A 25884-nucleotide genomic window follows, 5' to 3' on the forward strand; every position below is an offset into this window, starting at 1 on the left:
TCCCGGCTGCATCGGTGGCGACCGCAGCGGCCCGGCCGGCGACTCTCCCGCCAGCGGCGGTGGTAGGAGGCGCTGGCAGGTCGTGCGGAGACTCGGTCCGAGCCGAGCTGCGCTCCCTCGGCCGCCGCTCGAGGCTCCCTCCCTGCCCCCCGGCTCGCCCCGGCCTCGCTCGCTCCCTCCCGGCGTGGCTGCGCGCTCTCCCCCTCCGGCCGCGGACGGTGTGATGTGCCGCCGCCGCTGACCGACGGACGGCCGGACGGCCGGACGCGGGAGCCGCCGCGGCGCGCCCGGGCCGCGGCCCTGCTGCCGGCGGCCGCGCCTCTGAGGTAAGGCGCCCACCGTGCGCGTCGCGGCCCGGCCCGGCCTCGGCGCGGCCGCCGCCCCGGGTGGGGCTGGGTGGGCGGCGCGGGGAGGGGGTCCGGGGGGGGGAAGGAGGGCGGCGTGGGGGGGGCGGGGGGCTCCGGGGGGCGGGAGGGAGGCCTGCGGCCCGGCTCGGTGCAAAAGTTGCCCCGTCGTGCGGCGCGAGTGGAGAGGCGGGGACCGCGGGGACCCCGTCCGGGAGGGGGTGTGGGGCGGAGCGCAGCCCCCTCCCCGCGCTCGCCGCCCCCCCCGACCGGGGACCCCGGGGCGTCCGAGCGCGGGCCGGGGCTCGCCCGGCGGAGTTCGAGACTTCGCCGTAAACTTGCCCGCGGCGTGCGCCGTCCCGGGCAGCGCCGCGACCGCGGAGCCGGCGCAGGGCCCCCCGGCCCCCGGGCTCCCCAGGCCCGCGCACCCCGCGTTTCGCCCCCGGAGGCCGTGCGAGGCGGGGCGGGGCCCCTGGGCCGGGGTCCCTAGGCCCTTGGCTTGGTCCTTCCTCCCCCCCCCCCTCCAGGTTTCAGGGAAGGAGGGGAGACAAAGCTGGCGAGTGAGGGGCCCGCGCGGGGAGGGGACCCCGCCGTGCGGGGTCGTGTTAGCTTCGACGCGGTGACGCTCCGGCCTCGGGGCAGTGCTGGCCTGCCCGGCACCTTGTCTGATCGCTTCCAGAAAACGTTTACAACCTAAGTGAGGAAGACAGGTCACTCATTTCTTGCACTTCTGCACTCCTGGGTGATCGACGTTCGGGCCCCCAGACGCAGTTCACTCAATTTTGATACTTTTAAGCATAAAAATGTTGAATTTTTAATCATGGGTGGCTCGTTGAAGATTAGCTTTATCCATAAGCAAATACATCCTGGAAGAAGAATACTCACGAATGAATGTAAGAATAATTTTCAGTGAGAAGGATTTGAGACTGGTTTAATAAGTCATTTGACAAGGTGAGAGCTGATTTGGGATCGTCTCAATAGCTTTTTTTTTTTTGAGTTGTGCTTAAAAATGTTTTACTCTTTACAAACTTTGCTTCATTTGTGTCCTGAGCCAGTGTCAGTTGTCTTCTTACTTTGTATATGTTAACCTTTATGGAAGGTGAGGATTATATTCATAAGCATTGGAAGAACTGCATCAAATTAATTGTGTGACTCTGGCATCCAGTTCTTACTATGGTGTGTAGGTACTTCCGCTTTAAGTGAGCTTGCATTTCTGCCTATGCATCAGGTAGGAGTTCCTATGAGAGTGGAAGACAGGATGTTTATTGTTATTTTGCTTTATTACTCCTTAAGATGGGGTCCCATTATGTTACCCAAGTAGGCCTTGAATTCACTGCCTAGCCCAGGCTGAGTTTGAACCCTTGATCATCTACCTTAAGCTGGTGCCACCACACATGGCTTGGAAAGGCTAATTTTAATGTTGATAGAGATAAGCCCTATATGGGACCATCTCAATGAATGATTATATTTATTGGCGATTTATTGTGCTTATTGCTTTGTTCTGTCATTTAAAAATTAATGCATTACGTAATTATTGACATTTTCATCTTTCGACTTGCAAACACTAACCAAATATTAATTATTAATAACTTAATTCAACCATGCCTATGTGTAAGAGACTTGGAAAATGTGGTTGATATTGGAAAAGTAGTTAGAATATGAATGAAATACTCAATAGTTGTCTTCAGAGAGAAGCAGGCATGCTCAGAAATAATTGCAACAAGATTTCTGTGGATTTGGTTAGAGGTTCGTGGAGCATAGTGTATGTGTGCAAGATATTAATCTGGGGGGGAGAAATGCATGGGCCTTTATTCCCCCCCCTCCTTTTTTGTGTTGGGGCTTGAACTCAGTGCCTGGGTACTGTCTCTGAATTTTTTGTTCAAGGCTGGAACTCTGCCACTTGAGGCACAGCTCCACTTCTGGCTTTTTGGTGGTTAATTGGAGATAAGAGTCTTGACAGGGCTGGCTTCAAATAGAGATCCTCAGATCTCAGCCTCCTGAGTAGTAGGAGTACAGGCTTGAGCCACCACTGCCAACTTTTTATTTACATTAATAGGGAAGGGGGGGGGACTAGGTAAAGGGAGCATCCTGAGCACACACGTGTGAGATTCCGAGTTATAGGACCTGTTGAGCTGGACATAAGGTTGCTGAACCAGGAGTTCCTTATAGATGAGGAAGCTGTGAAAGTAGGTGGAGATCATAGAAGCCAGGATCCCTTCTATTTAAAATGAGTCAGTTTGAAGTATGTAGGTTCAGTGTCTGTCTTCTGTGTTGATATTAGGTAGGCAAATAAGGATAAAACGCTTAAGGAAACAGTTTATAACAAAGTAGTCAACTTGCTATCATTCATGCTACTAGAGGGAAGTGGAAAAGTATATAGCCCCAAATAGTTTATACATGGCTTTGTTATATATTTTTTATTTGCATTTGAATATGGGTGTGTCTGGTAATCTGACAATTGGTTTTACATGAAATAAACCAGACTGTAAAAACCATGAGTCAGGAAGAAATGGGAAGTGTCTTCTCTGGTCAATATTCTAATTCCTTCATGCTGAGAACAGATCATCATTATGGTACAGTTTTTTTTTTTTTTTTTTTTTGGTTCACATTTTAAAAAGTTTTTCTTTCAGAATGGAACAAATGTTGGTTTCATATTAAAGGGCTTCTCAGTATGTCAAACTAAACAGGGAAAATGCTGTAATACTAAGTAACAAAACAAAATGCAGGTCACTGGATAGATCTGTTACTGCTAATGCCACTTGAAGGTGAAATTTACTCTGGATAAAATGACCTGTAAAAGAAAAAACTATACATGAAGAAAAGTATAACAGTAGGATTATAAAATGAAAAATAGCACAGTTTCAGATAAGTATATGAATTTTGTAGTCATTAAAGATGGCTAATACTTACAGAGTATCAGATAACTATAAAATAATTTAGTCTTAATCAGAGGAGTGCTTAGAAACACTAGTTTGCCAGTGCAAGTAAAGTCGTGTTACAGGGCAAGTGTTTTAATGTTCCCTGCTTCTGAAATAGTTTTCCTCTTAGCATTCACGGTGAATTTACATAGTAGCTGAATTTGTGTTACTTGGAACCTTCCTAAAATGATGTCAGTTACAATTTGTTTTAAATATTTTGTGCTAGGGCTGTAATTGATACTCTTAAAACAGCTCTGAGTTAGATGGTACAATTACCCTTTTTGAGAACGGGGAAATAGTTTTCTAGAGTTTAAGTAGCCTGTTGAAGAAATATCTTGGGAGTAGCATTTTTCCCTAACTTCGTAGTTTTAAGCCACCAATTATTTAATTTTATCCCTAACCTTCCTTCTTCATTTTTATGTCTTTTCTAAACATATTTGATACTGTCAGTAGGATTGAATATTGTTTTTCCAAAATATAATGTGTTTAGAAGTGGCAGTTTGGGTGGTATCTGATTTTAGTTGCAGGGATTCTATAGGGACAAAAAGTATGTCCCTACTAACTTAACCTATTTTGGAGCATCATCTTTGTTCCTCTCTGTAGAAGAAGACCACACTGAACCATACTTGAGATTCAAATGTGTACTATCCATGAATGTAAAGTGACTCTGCAGGGCCTGTGAACTCCTCAGAGAATACGAACTGAGAGAGATGCTTGTGGATATAGATAACATTAAAAACACCATAGGGACTGTCTTTTGATATTCCTCCCCACCCCCCCATTGCCTTCTATTTAGAGAAGTTAGAAACTGTACAGAGTGGCTCATGCTGTCCTGTAATCCTAGCTGCTGGGAAGGAAGTTCAAGGGCAGCAGGGATGGTGGTGATGGTATGCATCTCTCATTGGCTAAGATGGTAGTGTGCACCTGTTTCCCAGTGTTGAGGGAAGCACAATGGCCCTCACCTGTCATCCCAGTGAAAAAAAGAAGCACAAAGTAGGAGGAACCATCTGGAAAGTAACCAATCCAGAAAATGATGAAGATAGGGCTCAAGTGGTAGATTGCTTGCCTAGCAAGCTTGAGGCTCAGAATTCAAACTCAAGTCACACAGACACACACACACACACGTGTGTGTGCAAAAGGCGGAAAAAACCCCAAAGGAAAACTAGAGTTTTCAGGAGATATGTCAATTTGCATTTATGTATTTGGCTATTTGGGAGATAAAACAGACTTGATCCCCCTCCATTTTTAAAAACTAATGATGTATTATCTAATTATAATTAAATTTAATGAAAATTTGTGGCTAAATTATGTCCATATTTTAATAGATTTCAATGGAATAAGGTAAAATTTCATGATATTCTTTTTAATAAGCTTTTTTTTTCTTTTGTGCCAGTTTTGGGGTGTGAACTTGGGGCCTGGACACTGTCACTGATTTTGCTCAAGGCTAATGCTTTACTGCTTGAGCCACAGCTCTGCTTCCTGCTTCATTTTTTTTCTGGTTAATTGGAGATAAGAGTCTTAGAGACTTTCCTGCCCAGGCTGATTGTGAATTAAAATCCTCAGATTTCTGCCTCCTGAGTGGCTAGATTACTGGCATGAGGCATTGGCCCCAGGTTTACACAAACTTTCAGTGTTTAAAAAAATTCTTTTGTTGTTGTTATAAAGGTGATGTATCGAGGGGTTACAGTTGTGTAAGTCAGGTAAAGAGTACATTGCTTTTCAGCATTGTCACCCCTTTCCTTTCTCCCCAGTTTCCCCTCTTAGTCCCCACCCACAAGTTGTCAAGTTCATTTCCAACACAGTATCCAGTGAGTACCCCTGCTGCATTTGTTCACTCTTTGTTCCTCCATTTCTGTGCCTCCCTTTAGGCTTCCAAAGCCATGAACAAACAGAACAAAAAGAAACCAAAGCTAGCAAAAAAGAATAAAAAACCCACTTGTTTCCATTTCCTGGGGTTCATTTCAATAAATATTATTTTTAATGTGTTTTGTCTCTAGTAATGTTACATTTCAAGCTAGATACAAGTATTACAAGTACTTCCTTTAGATAGTAGCCAGAGAAAGAGGGTTGGTTTTTTTGTGAACAGGGACAGAAACAGACAACTTCCCACTAACTGCCAGAGAATGAGACTTTGAGACTTTGCCATTTTGTTCTTGAAGATTTTTTTTTTTGTTTCTTTGGGTCTGGTCTTGGGGCCTGAACTCTGGGCCTGGGCACTGTCCATTAGCTCTTCAGCTCAAGGCTAGCACTCTACCACTTGAGCCATAACGCCACTTCCGGCTTTTTTCTTTTTGCTTATGTGGTGCTGAGGAATTGAACCCAGGGCCTCATGCATGCAAGGCAAGCGCTCTACCACTGAGCCACCTTGCCAGCCCCTCTTGAAGATCTTTGAGAGTGAGACTTTGCCATTATGTTCTACATGATCAGAAAAATTCCTATAAGATGCCAAGGAATGGTGCTGTATAACTCTTCCTTTCACTTATCAAGTTGCTGATACAGATGAATTGCTAGAGGGTTGATTGGTGGGTAGAATAACCAAAGACTGGGGAAGAGCTCATTACTGTAGACTACCTCTCTTCACTCACTCATGAGATGAAATGATACACTTACTTCTCTGTAGAATTAACTGCCTGATACCCATGCTACACTGAGTTACAGTCTCTTTTCTAGTTTGCTCTTGAACTTCTATTTCCAAGTGGTAATGTATAGTCACCAAGAAACATTTGTGTTACCACTCAGTGAACTACTAGTATAGGTAGCTACATCTTGATGCTACAGTTGCATAGTTGAATGAAATATTCAGCTAACTCTGAAGTTATGAGAACCATTGAATGCATTGAAACTGGGAGAGTAGTGAAATCAGTTACAGTTGAAATAGCTAAGGATAAAATTTTAAGTGATTGACAGAAAAACCTAGTCTACAAGGATTCCACAGGAAGGTCACTTTTCAAGTATTGTGTGATGTCTGCAGATTTTAGAAACAGAAACTGGAAATCACAGGTGATGCTATGTGGTTTTGGCAGGAAAAAGAAAATAGAACTTCATCAGTAGACTTGTACTTGAAAAAAGATCTTGTACCTTGCATTCTTTTAGTTGCAATGAAAAGTTTAGGTGATTTTTAAAAAGATGACATCTTTTTTTTAAGCTAATTTAAGAATTGTTGATTAATATTTAAGTAACTACCAAAGTATTTCTAAGTTATACTTCCTCTTAGAGACTTATTAAAAAATTTTTTTAAAAAAGAGTTTCTGGCATTTCTTAACCTACCAGAAATTTATTCCTACATGAATTATTTATCTAGTCAAACATCAGTCTCATTCCCTTACATTTCCCAGTGTGGTTCCTGATCTGGTTTCATGTGGTACCTTTCAGCTTTTATACTGCATCAGCATTGGCAAAGGAGCCTTACAGTTTCAACGTCTACTTGTCTCCTCAATCTAAGTAGATGTGTTGGTGTGAATTGGTAGTGGAGAGTATTCTTTAAAAGAGAAAATGCCACACCCTTGATGTATATCAGGAACAATTGAGTTGTTGCAAAGCATTGCTGGTCTAACGGCTGACTATATAGTTAACCTCCTTACTTGGTCTAGCTCAAGTGGAAAGGAGAATTTGCAATTCAAAACAGGAGGTCCAAGTTGGAAAATAGAGGTATATGGGATATACTGTTTATCTGGATTTTACTACATTACAGCGCCTCTGAAATCTAGTATATACTGAAATGGAATATTGAAATAGGGAATTAGTTGGAGGCTGGAAACTAGCAATGCAGAGTTCTGTTCTTGCCTCTGTGACTTTCTTGCTCTGCTAAATGAGTAGTTCATCCACCTGCTGGTAGCAACATCTAGATATGCTTTGGTAAAAAGAAAGAAAGGGGCTTTTTCCTTTTTTTTCTTTCTCATTCTCTTTATTTATTTTTAGTTTATAATTGCCATTTTTATTTAACATTTAATTCTGAAACTTACAGATCACAATCATGTTATGCCAGAAGAGGGAATAATTTACTATCATGAAAGATGATAGACTAAATATGTGTCCTCCATAAAGAAAAAAATAAAGCCTATTTTTTAAAAAAACTCAAAAGTTTTGCCTAAAGTAGGACTTACAGAAATGTAAAAATAAAAAAATACTGAATTGTCTCTAAAATGATGAAAATTTCATTCTTTCATACACACAACATAAAATGTTAAAATAATAATTTTTTTCTCTTAGCCAGTCCAGTAACATTTTTTTAATTTTTATTGTGAAAATACTGTACAGAGGGGTTACAATTACATGGGCAAGATAATGAGTACATTTCTTATCAAGCATTGTAGCCTCCTCCTTTGTTTCCCCTTCCCATCCCTTTCCATCCTCCCCCACCCCTCATTCTCTTTATTTCTCTCTCTATCTGGTAAAAAGAAAGAATGGGGCTTTCTCTCTTTCTCTCTAATTCTTTCTTTCTCTCTCTCTCTCTCTTTCTCTCTCTCTCTCTCTCTCTCTCTCTCTCTCTCTCTCTCTCTCTCTCTCTCTCTCCCCCCCCCTTCTCTCTTTTTGCATAAGCCAGAAGGTCTTTTGCATTAGCCTTTTGAATTAACATCTTTTCCCCTCAGATTTTATTGATCAGAATTAGGTCGTACATTAACCAGTCATGACGTGGAGAATAGGGTTATCTCTCTAATCAGGACATGCCCTCTGCAAGTGATATAGGGCTGCATTTCCTTGAATTCTGTGGTGGAGGAATATTGGGAATAGAGAGAATGTGATAGAAGTGAATGTTAGAGGGATAATCAATAGTGACAGTTATATCTTGTTTTGAGAATAAAAATAAATAATGCATATGAACACACTTTGAACTTTAAAGTGTTGCACAGATGCAATGGAGGAATGATTAGAAAGCTGTTTCTAAATTGCAATATTAAATATGTTTAGGTTTGAATATTTTCAGTGCTAAAACCCTGCTAGCTTTTTAATTGATGAACATAATCAACAATACAGGTAATAAGATTGTATATTTTTGATAGAACTCAAAAGCTTATTTTAATTTGAAATTAAAAATTTGTAGTTTTTAATTTGTTTTTCTGAGTTGCTGTCATTCTTCCTTGCCCCAAAATTGCCCACATCTTTGATCTTAATTAGATTACTCTGTTCTGCATACTAGTGGACAATAAATGGATTGAGGAAATGAAAGTTTATTAGCAGATTTTTGTATTGCAGAGTCTCAGTGAGATAGGAGGAAAGGATCATTTTTAACTTACTTTGAGAACAGCAAAAATGGATGGTAGTATAGGGAGGTGTGGGGGAATCACAATTTAGAATTGAAATGATTCAGAGGAGGGTTGAGTGGAATGTTGTAGTCACACACTTGATTAGTAGAGTTCTCATATCCTAATTACTAATGTAGTGCACTTTCCACCTAGCCAGTGGGAGGTAATAAACACAATCTTGTCTACATTGCAACTTTGCTCAGAACTATGGGTGTGACTATTAATCAGCTAGCCAGCCATTTTTCATATAGATTATCTGTGTTTGTGTACTTTGGAAAAAGGTAGCCAGAGGTCTGATTTTTTTTTTTTTAAAGTAAAACAAGCAAACATGTATTCACTCTCCTCCAGTAGTCACTAGCATCAGCCGCTGCAGCAACACACAGAAGCACATACCCTAAATAATCTCAAGTTCAGTCTGCATTATTGTACGTTTATGCACACACATAAATGTGTATGTGTAGTCAATATACACAGTAAATCTGTTCATTTCCTGGACAGTTAATGACACTTATTTACAAGTGGGGGAGATTTGAGATGATTTTTATTTATTTTATTTTTGTATTCCCCTTTGGGGTTTTAACTCTGCCTATGTATTATCCCTACCATCAGCAAAAACGACAATTCATTTTGAGAAGAGAATATTCTTGGTGACAGATTGTTGTCTACCAACTTAGATTTTGACATAAAAATCAGTTTTTATTGCACAATATCCCTAACACATTGATACATTGTAGTTTTTTATTTTAAAAGTTGGATTCATTAGGTTTATTTACTTTTAACATTTTAAATTAAATTAAAATGACCATATGATACCTTCTGGCATAAGTGTACTTTGTAAAAATAGTGTATTTCTAAGCATTTTGAAATTACTGTGTTACTGTTTTTTAGATTTATTTGGTTTTGACTTTGGGTAGTATGTTAGGTAGTGTATTATGAAGTGATAGAGTTAAAGTTATATTCAGAATTTTCTCTAGTAAGTAGGGAAGTGAAAAATATTTTTTTTCTTACACCCAGTCTGTGTCATGTTTATGTTCTATTTTTGTGACATCCCTTTTCTGGCATTGAATATGTACTTTCAAGTGGCAGGCAAATATATTAGGTAATTTAGTGGAAAGAAGAGTGGAAATTCAGTGAATTCCACTAGTTATAGATGTGCAAATATGCAGCTACAAGTCTTTTTAATAAAATTCTAGTTTCAGATAGCCTCGCCTCATTTTGGAGCTGGAATTATTAAATCTCACTTATAGGTGTCGGTATATTTTAGCTAACATACCTTCATGACAATGAGGTTGCCTGAATATTTTCTGATACTGTATTGAAAGTTGATTAACTGAAACATATATGTTGTGTGATTGCTTAATATACCCTACTAATAAGGATGTGTTTTGAACACTGGAAATCTTGAGTGTGTAAGAATGAGACTAACATGTAAGTGAAAATGGATTTTACCATACTCCCTAGTTTAAAACTTCCAATAAAATTGGTATGTTTTTCTCCTGTGAGAGTAAAGATAAATGAACAATTTTTGTTATTTATTCAAAAGATTTCATTGTGATTATTTCCATACATGCCTATACTTTGTTTACTCTATTAGTTTCTTATCTCCTTCCTGACTTTTTGAAAGAAGTTTTGATAGGTTTTAACATTGTATTTTCATACATGTATATAGTTTTTCCATTATTCATCCATGTATATAAAGTAATTCAGTTTATTCATACATGTACATAAAGTACTTCAATCATATTCATACCCCACTACACATTTGTTTTCCTTCCCTGTCACACAGATTCCTACCCTAGACAGTCTCAGTTTTACACATGTGTCATTCATTCATTTGCAAAAGGTCAGATTTGGCATAAGAGAAAGAACATGTGATATTTGTCTTTTGCAGGTTGGCTTATTTTACCTACTACGATGATCTTTAGTTCTATTCAAAAAGTGGACATTTTAAGACAATCCTGAAGTCTTTGCTGTAGGGCCTTGGGAAAACTAGCACAATGAATTTGAACCAAGAAAGGGTCTTGTAGAATGCACCATCTACCAATGATAATATTAATTTTTTCTTGGGATTTAAAAGAGAGAAAAGGTGTGGGGACCCTACCAACTAGTTTATAGTTCAGTCTGGGGATATGATCAGTGCATTGATACCATTAAGGATTTCTATACGCTATTGCAGTTTTGCTACAAGGTTGAAAGTAACCAATTTAGCTGGGCAGTGGTGGTTCACGTCTGTAATCTTAGCTACTAAAGAGACTGAGATCTGAGGATCTTGGTTTGAAGCCAGCTGGAACAAAAAACGTCCCCATGGAACTCATATGCAATTCACAAATCAAAAACTTAGTGTGTATGGCTCAAAGTGGTAGAGGGCTAGCTGTGAGCAAAAGAGCTCAGGGACAGCCTAGGCTCTGAGTTCAAGGCCCAGACTGACCAAAAAAAAAACACCCCAAAATAAACCAAAAATCATTTTGCCTCTTTCTTGAAAAAAAAAAAAAAAAAAAAAGGACTTCCTTGGCCAGATGATAGTGACTCACATCTGTAATCCTAACTACTCAGGAAGTTGAGACTGAAGGGTGGAGGGTTGAAGCCACCCCTAAAATAACCAGGAAAAGCTAGGCTGGAGGTATATGCTAGATGGTAGAGTGCCAGCTGATTGAGCTTGAGCTAGTAAGTGCAAGGCTTTGGTTTCAAGCAAGACTTTTGAGTTCAAGCTCTAGTAATGGCTAGAAGGAAGGAAAGAAATAAAAGGATGTCCTTTTCAGCCTGTCTTCTTAATTGTAGATGAGGTATGGAGATAAGAGAAGAAATACACAGAAAGTTTAGACAGTGGATCAGGTTAAAAAGTGACTTCATGGCTTTATACTTAACATCCTTAGTGAGGCTACTATATTCATTGCTCTTTAGTAAATTCTAGTAAGCATCACATCATCATTAGAACATTTCTAAAATTAAGAAATTTTGTGAAAGGGAATTAAGAAAAACTTGTTATCAGTTTTGGTGCCTGGGGGGATATTAAGACCTAATTAAAAATACAAATATGTCTTCAAAGATACTAAATATTATATGATGGCACTAGTATTGTTAATGAAAAGTTAATTTATCATGTTACATTTATATTTCCAAAATCATTGGATTGTGGTTTTCTGTTTGTGTTTTGAGACAGGGTTTTACTCTGTAGTCTGGGATAAATTTGCACTCACTGTCTTCCTGCTTTAGCCTCTCAAAGTGCTGGGATTATAGATGTGTAACATCAGAACAGAAGAAATCTCAGCAGTTGTTTATAACTATACTTCTGGCTTACTTCATTGGTACTGTCGTTGATGAGTATCTGTCTATATATTTCCCTGAGGGGAGTATAATGTTTGTGCTGCTTGTAGGTTTGCATGTATAGTTTGTAAATATATATCTCAATAACTGGTAATTAGTATTTTATAGGGCTGTTTTATCTGGTAGAAACTACTAGATAGAAACTAATTATCTTCTCTGATATAGTTTTAGTAATACGCTAGTGATTTTTTTTTTTGCTTTCTTCTAAATATAAAGAGCTATAGGTTTTTATTTATTATTATTTATCTTTGTTCTTTTAGCTGTTACTTTAGGTTTTAGTGCCTCAGTTATTATCACTGTATATATGGGTCCTAGAAGCACAGGCAATTAGGTGGAAAATGTTTCAGGTGGCTTTGGCATATCCGTATTCTTTAAATGCCTTCTTTAGTCATTGTTGTGAGTATAGAATTTTCCTTCAGAATATAACTTCATGCCAAAATTCTTGCAAGCAGTCCTCTTTTTGTGTAGCTTTTTTCTTTTTCTTTTTGTTCCAGTCTTGGGGCTTGAACTCATGGCTTTGGTGCTGACCCTGAGCTGTTTTCCTCAAGACTAGCTCAACCACTTGAATCACAGTTCCACTTCTAGCTTTTTAGTAGTTTATTGGAGATAAGAGTTTCATAGTCTTTTCCTACTGGACTAGCTTTGAGATCTCAGATCTCAGCCCTCTGACTTTTCTGCCTGGTCTGGCCTTGAATTGAATCATTGATCCTCAGATCTCTGTCTTGTGAGTAGCTATGATTACAAGTATTTAGTCACCCATACCCTGCTAGCTTTCTTTTTATAGGTAACAGAAGCAAGGGTGTGGTTATAATGCATCTATTTTAGTTTCTTTGAACTTCCTTAATTTGTTTTAAAACTTCATTGCAAAAATCTTTATATTTATTTTGGCTTTCCCCACCCTACTTCAGTGCCTAATCTTTATCCTTTCTTTTTTTCCCCTTTTCTTTCCTTTTCTTCCTCAAAACAGTGCTCCTTAAGAAGAAACCTTTTAATTATGGCATTCTGAATCAGAAAAATTCCAGAAATAAGTGTGCGTGTTATATACTAGTATTTCCCTAAAGAGGACCTTGTATTGAAGTCTGTATTCATTTCTTTTTACTGTTGAGCACTGTTCTCTAGCATGTTTATCTAGTCAGCTCTTGAAGCACTGTTTCCAGTGTGTGATGATAATGAATAAAGCTAGCATAAACATTTTGGTTCTGGCTTTTTGTGTCTGTAGGTTTTAATTTCTTTCGGGTAAATTCTTTGAATTTAGATTATTGGGTCATATGAAAAGTGTATGATTAACTTTATAAGATATTGCCAAACTGTTTCTTGAAACCACAATATAGAAGAGTTCCAGTAATAAGTAGTTCTTAAATTGAAAATGGCTATATTCAGTTAGGTTAGTTTGTTTGAGTGCATGCTAGCAATATCATGACAATAACATAATTGTGAATACAATATTTTCATTGTCATAGAACTGTCAGTCCAGGAATAATTTAGGAGAACCTCATTTTTCAGTGAGTGTATTCTCTAGTATGCTATGGAACTTTTCTTTTATGCTGTGATCTCTGTAAGAAACACTAGGCTTTTAATCCTGGTGTTCTGATGGAAGTTTAAGGTACCTTTGGATCAACTACTCTGTCTCTGACTTCAAGTAGTCACCCTTTTGGGAAAGATTCTTTTGATCTTAGAGGAGTTTTCCTTTCTCATTGCTTTTTTTCTTTTTTCTTTTTTCTTTTTTGTCGGTCATAGGGCCTGAACTCTGGGCCTGGGCGCTGCTCCTCAGCTGTTTAGTTCAAGGCTAGCGCTCTAGCACTTGAGCCACAGTGCCACTTCCGGCTTTTTCTGCTTATGTGGTGCCGAGGAATCGAATCCAGGGCCTCATGCATGCAAGGCAGGCGCTTTACCACTGAGCCACCTTCCCAGCCTTAATGATTGCATATATTTTAAAGAGTATCTTAGAGAGTTAAAAACACTGTTCTCTGTCCTCAAACTTGGTAGTAAGAGGTAGAGGATTGATCAGAAAGTTTCAAAACTTTTTTTTTCATTTGGGTAAATCAAAGATTTTCTTTTTGTGATACCAGTCATTGATGATTGTTACCTAGTTCCAGTAATTTATCAGAACTTGCCTTCTCTTATTTATTAAATGGAATACTCTGTGTGTGTGTGTGTGTGTGTGTGTGTGTGTGTGTGTGTGTGTAAAAGAAAGAGAGAAATTATTGGAGCTTGAACTAACTCAAGGCTTCGAGATTTCCTTTAGCTTTTTTTGCTCAAGGTTGGTGCTCTACCACTTGAGTACACTTCTAATTCTGGATTTTTGTTTTTTTAAAGAGTCTCTTGGATGGCCGGGCACTGATGGCTCTTGCCTGTAATCCTACCTACTCAAGAGGCTGAGATAAAAGAGGATTACAGTTTCAAGGCAGCCAGTCCAAGAGACTCTTATCTCCAATTAACCACAGAAACTGGAAGTAGAACGCCATGGCTCAAATGGTAAAGTGTTAGCCTGGACCAAAAGAAGATCAAGAACAGTGCCCAGGCCCTGAGTTCAAGCCTTAGGACTGTGAGGAAAAAAAAGGCTTCTTGAAGTTGTTTACCTGAGCTGGCTTTGAACTACTCTCCTTACATCTCATCCTCCTGAGTAGCTAGAATTATAGGTGTGAGCCACTGGTGCCTGGCTTGTAATTCCTTTTTTTTTTTTTTTTTTTTTAAAGACAGGATCTCACTATGCTGCCTAAACTAGTCTTTTTATAAATATGTATATATATATATATATAGAGAGAGAGAGAGAGAGAGAGAGATAGATTGTAAAGGGACGAAAGATGAGGAGGATGGTCTGTGTTTCTCTGGGTGTACATAATAAATGCTTAGGGTGCTGGCCATATTTAGATGAGACGGTAATCCAGAGAGTAGGGGAAGGCTAAGAATTTTCAGGTGGCGGATTTTACAAGGTAGTTTACTCAGTGTTTTCTGATCCTTTTTTGGTGACCACTGATTGTTGTAAGAACTAACGTGATCCCTTTTAAGGGCATGGCTGACAGTGTCATACTAGGACTTCTTAAAGATCTCATGACTCTTTTCATCATCACACTGAAGACCACACTATCAGCACACAAATCCCTGAGGAACACAACTGTACTGTACTTAAGCCCTGGCACTTGGAGAACTGCCAGACTGGATAATTAACTGGAGTAGACTTACAACAATATTTATACTCACTGAAGAAATTGAGATTTTAATATTTTCTCATTTATCATTGTCTTATTCTTACAAATGTCTAATACTCCTGTCATATAGTAGCTTTAACTATAAAAATACATTTTTACTGCAACCTATGTAAAAACTATTTTCACTTTTTGTTTGTTTGTTTTTTGGGGTCCGGTCCTGGGGCCTGAATTCTGGGCCTGGGCGCTGTCCCTCAGCTTTTAAGCTCTACCACTTGAGCCACAGTGCCACTTCCGGCTTTTTTTCTTTTTGCTTATGTGGTGCTGAGGAATCGAACCCAGGGCCTCATGCATGCAAGGCAAACACTCTACCACTGAGCCACCTTCCCAGCCCCTGTATTTTCACTTTTACTATACATGTGAACTCCGTTTTCTGTTCTGCTATGTGCTATATTAGTTAAAAAAAACTGTTGCTTGAGGGCCTCTAAATTGGCTTAATGATCCTGTAATGGATCCCAATACATGGTTTGGCAAACACTGCAGTGATAGGTAGTTATGTTTAAAAACTGGAAAATTCTGGATCTTGAGAAGTCACTGAAATGAAGTTCAAAGTAGAAGTATTGTGAGATGATAGTTACTAAATCTTTCTGAGACAAAAAATTTTGTAGCATATAATTAGAGAAATTTATCTCCATTTCTGACATGATAGTTAATGATTTAGCTTTTAAGTATTCTTTTCTTAGACAGCCACAGTTGAGCAGATGCCAGAAGCCAGTAACTGGGACACTTGCTGCTAACAGAAGCACATGATGTAGTGGCTAGCCATCATCACAAACATCCTTACTCATTTAGATTTCAGAGGCGCTTGAACATGTGTATTAAAATATAACTTACTGAGACTGAAGAAAGCATTTGAAAACACTGAATGAGGCATTTCATGTACTGAATATGGGCCTGTTAATTTGATTTAGCAAAGGGAATCAACACTGTGGCAAGTAATATTTGAATACAGAATTGGATTTTTAAAAACTTAGTTGCAGTTCTATACTTGGAAAGAAGACAGTGAAAAGTTACAGGAAAGTTTATCTATAGATAACTTCTAATGCTTAATGTTCCAGGTAAGTGGAACAATTTTGTATATATTCCAACTGCATTTTGGAAGAGTAGAATATTAACCATTAAAAGACTTACAGTTGCTTATTAGTGTTTAGTTGAAAACTGGTGTTTTCTTAAGAAAACATAATAAATATATACTGATAAATTGTTAGAGTACTTTCTCCGTTTTCTCTAACCAACCCTAAGGAGATCAGTTAGCTCTGAAAAGCCCTAAGTTATTGGGCCATACAGATTAGAAAAACTGATTTCTCTCTTCTAAAGATTTAGTGATCATCAAATTAGAAATATGCCTGTGGCCTACATTTCTAGTCACTTAGTCAGATTATATCTAATGTTTTCTAAATTTAGGAACTCTTTTTATCTTTATTGAATGTTGCTATATCAAAATTGAAATTGTTTATGAAAGCAAAGTAAATGATTACTTGTTGAGAATATTCACCAGCACCATTTTCTGTGAGTTCCCTGTTTATAGTTAAATATTTTATTACTATTTGTGCATATTATGTAGGTAAATGTATATTATTATTTTTAGTAGTAGTAGGCCTAAGGTTTTAGTTAAAGTGACTATCTTATTATAAAAGATTATAAAAGTTAAAATATCCTCAAGAAATATAAATAATTATTTAAATTGTGTTATGAAAAGTTATAAGCAAGTATATTTCTATGAAACTTCTCTCTAGTTATTCCTATAGATGCCTAATTTTCAGGTACTTTTCCTTGTAATTTTTGAGTTTAAAGTTTCTGTGACAAAGCCAGGTGCTGTGGGTTTACACCTATATTACTATCTACTCAGTAGGCTGAGAACTGAAGATTGTAGTTTGAAGCCAGCCTAGGCAGTAAAACCCATGAAACCCTTTTCTCTTATTAACCAGCAAAATGCAGGACGTGGAGGTGTGGCATGTGGCAGAGTACCAGCTTGGAGTGAAGAAGCCAACAGAGATTGTGAGGCTCCAGTACTAGCATAAAACAAAGCAATATTAGTTTTACAATTTGAGTTTTTTACTGCCTTAATTGCATCTGTAGGTGTAATGTTAAGGTTTCTTCATGGTCTTTTTAGCAAGTAGTAGATATAAATGAGAACTTGGAATCCTTTAGCTAATCACATTTTTTTGTTTGACTTCTGATTTTTTGTTGCAGAAATAAATTTGTTTTAAATGACTACTGCACTGCATAGAACACCATAGTTTGGTTTCTAACATTTTTCCCTTTTTATACTTAAATCTTATTTTCTTAATCTTTTTGCAGTGCACTTACTTAAGTGGTTCTAGTATTTTTTATTGGTGCTAACAAGGTTAGATATTAAATAAATACAGATGGGACATAGGTTTTAGAATTGTTTCATATATATACGTATTGTTTCTAATATATATGTTATCATATGTATAGTACATGTGTATATATATACACATACATATATTTACATATCTACACACAAATATATACGTGTGTATTTATTTTTGAAGTACAGAGTATAGAACCTACTGCTTTACCATAGAGCTCCATCCCCTCCCTTTTCTTAGGATCCAAGAAAGTAACAATATATTGGTTATATAACCATATCATATGCTTTCCTGAATACTTCCTACCTATGATGTGGAAAGATGGATTTTAGGTGAAGAACTCTGTTTATTATATCTCTACTATTGGATTTTATTTTCATTCAAACAAACAAAAACAAAGATTTATAGAGGTATTGATTACCTTTATTAACTTTTTTTAATCATTTGAATTATTCTTTATTAAGCTTTGACAATATTTTTTAGTTATTTTTAGGATGAAAGCTACCTGTTAGCAGAATTTATTAATGTCTATGCATGGAAAATTAAAATAATAAGAATACATAAGCAATAGTCCTTTGGCTCATACCTACAGACTGAACTTTTCAGTAGATACATCTGCTTTTGATTATTTGTCTTAAATGCTCAGATGTTCATTTCCATAGTTCCATGTAACTGACTTTTCTCTTTTATACTGTCAGATTTTTGCAGTCTCTCAGTTATATGCTAAGAATTACAGGATTATTTTTAGATCACATACTCCTTATGTCCTCTTTTAACTAAATGTTTGGATAGTTATGCTTTCTCGTTCCTTTCCTTTGAAAGAGGGGGTCTGGTCGTGGGGCCTGAACTCTGGGCCTGGGCGCTGTCCTTCAGCTCTTCAGCTCAGAGCTAGCACTCTACCACTTGAACCACAGTGCCACTTTTGGCTTTTTTCTTTTTGCTTATGTGGTGCTGAGGAATCAAACCCAGGGCCTTAGGCATGCAAGGCAAGTGCTCTACCACTGAGCCACCTTCCCAGCCCCTTTAATGTTGTTTTTATCTCTATTTCTTGTTCTAGTCACTTTTTACATTATCTCTTAGCAGATATGCTTGTCCTCGTATTTCCTTCTACTTTGTGCCTTATTAATAGCCAAACAAACTAATGTATTGCTATGTACTTTTCTTTTCTTTTCTTTTTTTTTCTTGTGCTAGTCCTGGGGCTTTAACATGAGGCTTGGGCCCTGTTTCTGAGCTTTTTTGCTAATGGCTAGGGCTTTTTGAGCAACTGCTCCACTTCTGGCAATTTTGGTGGTTAATTTGATAGAAGAATTTCTCAGACTTTCCTTCTTGGACTGGGTATTTCTCAGACTTTCCTTCTTGGACTGGCTTTGAAGCACTTCTCAGATCTCAGCCTTCTGAGTAGCTAGGAAGACAAGCATGAACCACAATGCCCAGCTGTACTGTAGTTTTAACATTGTTAATGTAGGTAATATTTACATTCTTTGCTGTGATCTTTTTCTTGCAGTCTTTTGGTTTAAATTCTCTTAGTTGAAAATCATGTTACTATGCTTACATTGTTATCATAACTCTGGAAGCAAGTAGTATGCTTAGCGATACTTTATTCCATGCCTAGCATTTAAAGTCTCTTTATGTCCCAGTTCAGGTGAACAGTTTTTGGTGATTTAAACTTTCTTTCCCTCCCTATTACTATCTATGATTAGATATTTGCGAGTTGGAGTGTTGGATTGTTTCTAGTTTGAACTCAGGGCCTTAGACTTCCTTGGCTGGTATTCTACCACTGAGCCATGCCTCCAGACTTGTTTTTTCCTAGTTATTTTGTGATATAGCCTCCCATTCCACTTGGGAATACCTGAGCTGTGATGCCCCAGTTTTAGGCTTTCTGTTGATGCTGGGATCACTGGCTAGTGCCACCTTGTCCAGCTTTTCTTGATACAGGTAGAGAGGGAGTCTGCATGAGCTGGCTTGGAACTACAACCCTCTCAATTTCAGCCTCCCAAGAAGATTGGGGTGCTAGGTATGTACCACTGCACCCAGGATTTTACTGGCTGAGATTGGGTCTTGCAAACTTTTTTTTTTTTGCCTAGGATGGCCTTAAACTGTGGTTTTTCTGATCTCAGCTCCCAAAGTAACAGGTAGGATTATAGGTATGAGTCACTGGCACCTGGCTCTTTGATTTCTCTTTTTAAATTCTTTTATATTTCTGCTTTTTATATTAGGATCACTCTCCCCACTTGTCTTTGACTATTTACTATAGTAGTATTTTTCATATTTTGCATGTTGCTATACTTCTCAAAATCTCTGAAAAGCTAATTGTTTTGACTTTCATTGTTTCTAAACATCGCTTCTGTTGTTTGGATGATCTTTACCAGAGTTAAAACATTTTTTTTTTTATATATGAGTACAGTTTTCTTTCATATTGTTCAATTCGCATTTAATGGTAGTAGTGATACTTGGTTGTTGGTTTATATTCATGAATGGTCAGGTTAATATTTCTGGGTAAATAATTTCTTGAGTTTCCTTTGTTATTTTATTTACTTAGCTGACTTTTCTTCATAAAGCTCTTTATTATCTACAGAATGTGTGTCAGGTTTCAGGTACTTTGTTAGGTTCAGGGATCATTAAAGTTATGTAAGAGTACTTATCAGACATGATAGCAATTACAGTGTGTACAGTATAAGAATGCCTACAGAGGGGCTGGGAAGGTGGCGCATGCCTTGCCTGAGGCCCTGGGTTCGATTCCTCAGCACCACATAAGCAAAACGAAAAAAGCCAGAAGTGGCACTGTGGCTCAAGTGGTAGAGCGCTAGCCTTGAGCTGAAGAGCTGAGGGACAGCGCCCAGGCCCAGAGTTCAGGCCCCATGACTGGACCCCTCCCCCCCCAATAAAAAAAGAATGCCTATAGAGATGTCTTAGTCTAATGCTCCCATTTTATAATTATTAAAATAAATTTTGGCAGATTGTCTTCTCCAAGTCTCCCAACTAGTTAGTATCTAAATTGGTGCTTGGAAGGCTTCTTTTGTCTAATCTTGTGCTCTTTCTATTACACAGGCATGCGTCCATCAAAGAGGTCTAGAAGCAGATAGCAATGATCCCAATACCTGGGAGAGTTGGGGCAGGGTACAAAGTTTGAGGCTTAGTTCTGAGAAGAGGTTTCACAATAGAACTTTATATAAGATTAATTCTTAGAGCGTGTGCTAGAGACTTTGGGGTCTTAAAGAAGTCAACAACCACGCTGGAGAAGCCCACATGGCAGGAACTGTAACCAACCCTAGAAACTGAGGGTTGCCTGTATCTTATAGTCAGTAGACAGATTTCACACAGTTGGTGTTTTGCACAGGAGTTCTGCCCCAGTCTGAAGAAGATGGGACTGTGGCCTGTAGTACAAGCCTGAGTGGGTAACTCAGCCAAACTGTACTTGGTTTTCAGTGCATAGAAATCATAATAAAATGAGTCTGTTGTTTGAATTCCTTCTCCTTTTCTTTTTGTTGTTTCTTGGAAATAAGATTTTCCTGCCTTGGAACCCCAATGTCAGCCTCTCCTGAGAAGCTAGAATTAGGGTCAGGAGTCCATGCCTGTGTACAAATACAGGCATTACAGATGCAGTATATACACCGTACTCAAAGGTCGTTACTTTTTTTTTTTTTTTGGGGTCTGGTTGTGGGGCCTGAACTCTGGGCCTGGGCGCTGTCCCTCAGCTCTTCAGCTCAAGGCTAGCGCTCTACCACTTGAGCTGCAGCACCACTTCCGGCTTTTTTTCTTTTTGCTTATGTGGTGCTGAGGAATTGAACCCAGGGCCTCAGGCATGCAAGGCAAGCGCTCTACCACTGAGCCAACTTCCCAGCTCTCCAAAGGTCGTTACTTTTGAGAAAAGTTACCTGTGAGTAATCTTAGGGAAAGCAGGAAAGCATATGGACATCCCAGATTGAGCTGTACTTTGCCTGGATTGTTTGAATTTTTTTTTTCTATATAGAATGTGTTTTTGGATACTTCAGTAAGGGAATGGAAATTTGCCAAAAATTTTCCTTTCTGAATATAAAAAGAGGGCTTAAAAATCTTTTAAGTAAATATTTAGACACATTCACTGAAAACACCATATTTTAAGTGAATTTATGGTAAAGATATAGTGGGGAAAACATGATCTTGAGATAAAATTCTCAGTTTTGTGTGTAAGAATTAAAAAAAAAATAAAAACATTAAGCCAGCTGCTGGTAACTCATGCTTGGAATCTAGCTACTAATGAGGCTGAGATCTAAGGATTGTGGTGTGAAGCCTGTCTGGGCAGGAAGAGTTTGTGAGACTCTTACCTTCTATTAATCTCTGAAAGGTAGAGTGGAGCTGTGACTCAAGTGGAAGAGTTACTCGCCTTGAGGAAGAAAGCTCTCGGGAAGTACCTAGGCCCTGTGTTCAAGACCTAGGACTGGCACAATTTTGTTTTTCTTTTATGATTGATGTTTCTTATACTTTCTAAGAATCTTGATTATATAAGATCCTTTAAGGACTCCCTTTTTGGATTTGAATATTGTGTTCAGATTTGTGATCCATTTTAAATCATTCATGACATGATGTAGGGTTCACATGCATTTTCCCTCACAGATGTATGGTTGTTCTGGCATTGTTGTTAGAAATACTTTTTTTTTTTTTTGTCATTAATGAACTGATGAGGTATTTTGTTGGCTGTGGATATGGACCTATTTCTGACCACTTTCATTTATCTATGTGCCAGTTTCTGTGGCAGCTTTGCCTTGTCTTGATTATTGTAGGGAGAACCCTTTGATGCTATGCTATGTAGTATAGATCCTCTAATTTTGACTTTCTTTTCTGAGATTGTTTATTTTAGATTCTGCTTTTCAAAATTAGTTTTAGGATCAGATTATCAATGAAAAGGCTCTGAAGTCATATTTGGGATTGTGTTGATCCTGTAGATCAGTTTTGGGAGAATGGACATCTTAAGAACATTTAGTTTTCTAATCCATTTATTTCTTTGAGATTTCTTCTCAGTGATGTTTGGTGTTTTCAGTGTACCTAGTGTGGAACATGTTTTGTTGAAATAAAAAAAATATTTTTAATGCTATTCTGTTTTTTCTTCAATTTTATTTTTTCATGTTTGTCGCTAGTATATACAATTCAACCGTTGTATATTGACCAGGATTGCTGTAGTTCCTTAGTAGATTCATTTTTTCCTAGTGACATATTTTTCTAAGGATTTGATTGTTTTATGCATACATAATCATCTGTGAATAAAAACAGGTTTACCTTTTTGTTTCTGATTTTTATGTCTCTTTTCTGGCTGGTTCTTTAAAACATTATTGGATACAAAATCTGATAGTGAATGTTCTTAAGTGTTTCCCCCTTTTCCAGTTTTGAGGGGAAAATAATTCATGGCTTTATTATTTAGAATCACATTAACTATTTTTCCCCATTTATTAATCTTAAAACTTTCTGCCCTTTTTCTGTATTACTATGAGGTTTTAGTCACTAAAGAGTCCAATTTGGTCTAATTAAATTTCTTACCTGTTGAGATCATGAGTTTTTTAATATTAATTTGGTGAACTGGTTTAAAATACTAAATTTATGTTTCTCCTATTCAAGTCTGATTATTTAACTTCTTATATTTTATGAGAAAATTCTGTGTTCATAAAAAGTACTGGTTTACTTTTCTGTGCTTGTACTGTTTTTATTAGGTGTTTGTATGTATTAGTGTTGTGCTGATTTCACAAAGGAAATTGATTATCCTATGTTTCTGAAAGTTTTTTTTTCAAATCAAAATAATCTTATTTTCCCCTAAATAATTGCCTTAATTCAGCAATGAAATATCTTTATGGGAAAGTTTTTTATAGTAAATTATTTTTTTTCCCTAGTAGTTTTAACTCAAGGTTTTGCACTCACAAGGCAGCTGTTTTTGCTCTGGTTAGTTTTCAGATTGACTCTGTTTTCCACATTGGCCAGACTGGACCTCATTCCTCGGTTTACACTTCCCACTGTCATGTGATGACAAACATCTCCACCAAACCCAGGGCTTTCTCTTCTGACAGTCTTGTGACTTTTCTGTCTGGATTGGCCTGAATCCATGATCTTTTTGATCTCCGCTTCTCTCATGCTTTGGACAAACAGGCATGCTACTATCCCCAGCTATTGGTTGAGGTGATGTCTTGAGATCCTCTTTGGCTTGCTGGCCTCAGAACATGATCTTACTGTCTCTGCCTCCAAAGTAGCTAGAATTACAAGCCAGGCATGAGCCTTCAGTCAGACAATAAATTTTTTTTTTTTTAAAAAATAGGTACTTACTTACTGATACTCTGTTTTATATTGATTTGTCTATGTAAGTTACAAATTTAGTAGCAATAATCCTTGATTGTTTTAATAAAATTTGAAGGATCTTTTTGGTACTTTTCATTTTTTTGTTAATTGGTAGTATATTTGATCATTTTTGCTAGGAGTTACTAGTTGTATTTCCTGCCCTCCTTCCCTCTCTCTTTCCTTCCCCCCCCCCTCCCTCCCTCCCTCCCTCCCTTCTTCCCTTCTTCCCTTCTTCCCTTCTTCCCTTCCTTCCTTCCTTCCTTTCTCTTTTTAAAGAACCAGTCTTTCCACCCATTAAGACAGTATTTTCAGCCAGGTGGGGTGGTTTATGCTTATGATTGTAACTACTGGGGAGACTGAGATTGGGAGGATCATGGTTCAAGGCTATCTGAGGCCAAAAGTTCAAGAGAACCCCTCCCAGTCAGTGTGTGGGTGTGGTTATATACAACTGTCATTCCATCTACACGGAGTCATCAGTGGGATTCTGGTCCTGGTTGTCCCGCCTGGTTGAGCTCCTGTTTGACAAATAACAAGAGCAAAAACATCTGGTGGCATATATTCCAAGTATAGGGTTCTGAGTTCAGACCCAATAACTGCCCCCATTCGTACCCATGTTTTTCTATAAGTCCATGGACTTGAAGTATTTCTTTAAATTGCTTCTTATTTACTTTAACTTCTTAAAGAAGTTGTAGATCATTGATTAAATTTTTAAAAGTCCTAATTTCCCTCTAAGCACTGCCTTGGTCTGTAAGCTAAAAAGTTTAACTATCTCACTGTTACTTTGTTAGAATTGATTTCCATTTCCCATGTGATTGCTTTTTCAATTCATGAATTACTTAAAAGTTTGTTTCTTTTTCAAACATTGGGAATTTTCTAGTTATCATGGTTACTAACAACTAATTTCATTTTGGTCAGATATACTCTCATGTTTCATTTATTTGAGACTTAAATTATATAGCTCAGCATGTAATCTTTCTTAGCAAACATTCTTCAAGGTTGGATGTTATATTTTGTAATTTTTATAGGTAACACTAAGAAGTTACTTATGCATTAAGCAGTACTTGATCTTCAGAGGAAATAAATACCAATGTGTTTGCAGTTGCAAGTACTCTTTATTCTTGAAGTTTCAAATTTCTTTCTGATATTGTGATTTGTTAAAGGACAACTTAAGAATTTCTTGTTCAAATCATCTGATGACTAATTCTCAGCTTTCCTTCATCTTAATGGCTTTCCTTCTGTGTGTGTGTGTGTGTGTGTGTGTGTGTGTGTGTGTGTGTGTGTGTGTGTGTGTGTGTGTGTGTGTGTGTGTGTGTGTGTGTGTGTGTGTGTGTGTGTGTGTGTGTGTGTGTTCATTTTCTTCGTGATGATCCAGATTGAACCATAAGTCTTGTGAATGCTAGACAGGTGCCTGCCACCGAGCTACATATCTCAGCCCCTCAACTGATTTAGAGAATAATTTTTACTGGATGGAGAAATGGGTTGAAAGTCTACTTTCTCTTTTCATTTGTTTGAAAACTTCCTTTTATTCATCTTAGCGCCTCCACTGTTTTTGTCAGGAGCTCTGTTTCTCTATAGTCATGGGTAGTTCTCCCTTTTGTTTTTTTAAGATTACTTAAAAAATTTTTTTTCTTGTGGGTTTGAGCAGTTTTTGTGTCTCAGTTCAGTTTTCTGAATGAGACTGCTGAATGTCTTCAATTTGTTGATTGACTTTTTTTTTTTAAAGGAACTTTTCAGCCAAGCTTTTTTATACAGCATAACCAGTAGGAGGGAATGTTTAAGAATACCCCATTATATCTAGAAGCAAAGATTTTGTGTAGTTTTACATCAGGAACAGAGCAAATAAACAAGAGGCATCAGCTGTAGCATGAGAATAAAATAGGGAGTGTACATAGAGGGAGAACCAGTTGGAGGGGTAGGAAAGCCAGTGGGGTATGTGAAAACTCATTAAAACTTGTTTAAAAAAGGGAGTAGAAGGGATAAGAAATGTAATGGAGGGGAGTGACTTTAGTTTGAGTACATTATAATACATGCTTTGTACAATTAATATTCTACTGAAAATTGAGTATTGGGACTAATTACATATTTGGGAAGTTACCAAAAATTAATGATATACTATTTATAGCAATCCAATTTCAGAATTACAAATAAATCCTTTATTAATTCTAGTTTTTTTACATTACAATAAAGTTAAAGCTTTTTTATGTTTTTGTTTTGTT

At 37.9% G+C, this 25884-nt stretch overlaps 1 protein-coding gene across 9 annotated transcripts in view; it reads left to right on the forward strand.

Moving 5' to 3' along the window:
- The window catches only part of LOC138819711 (casein kinase I), an 88726-nt gene continuing 62842 nt past the window's right edge, over positions 1–25884 (forward strand). For all 9 annotated transcript variants that reach the window (XM_070011239.1, XM_070011243.1, XM_070011242.1 and 6 more), the window contains exon 1: positions 1–326. The gene's annotated coding sequence lies outside the window, so the exon portion shown is untranslated. The remainder of the gene's footprint in view (positions 327–25884) is intronic.

The sequence above is a fragment of the Dipodomys merriami genome, unplaced genomic scaffold (assembly GCF_024711535.1).
Source record: "Dipodomys merriami isolate MVZ:Mamm:240054 unplaced genomic scaffold, mDipMer1.0.p SCAF_81, whole genome shotgun sequence".
NCBI lineage: Eukaryota > Metazoa > Chordata > Mammalia > Rodentia > Heteromyidae > Dipodomys > Dipodomys merriami.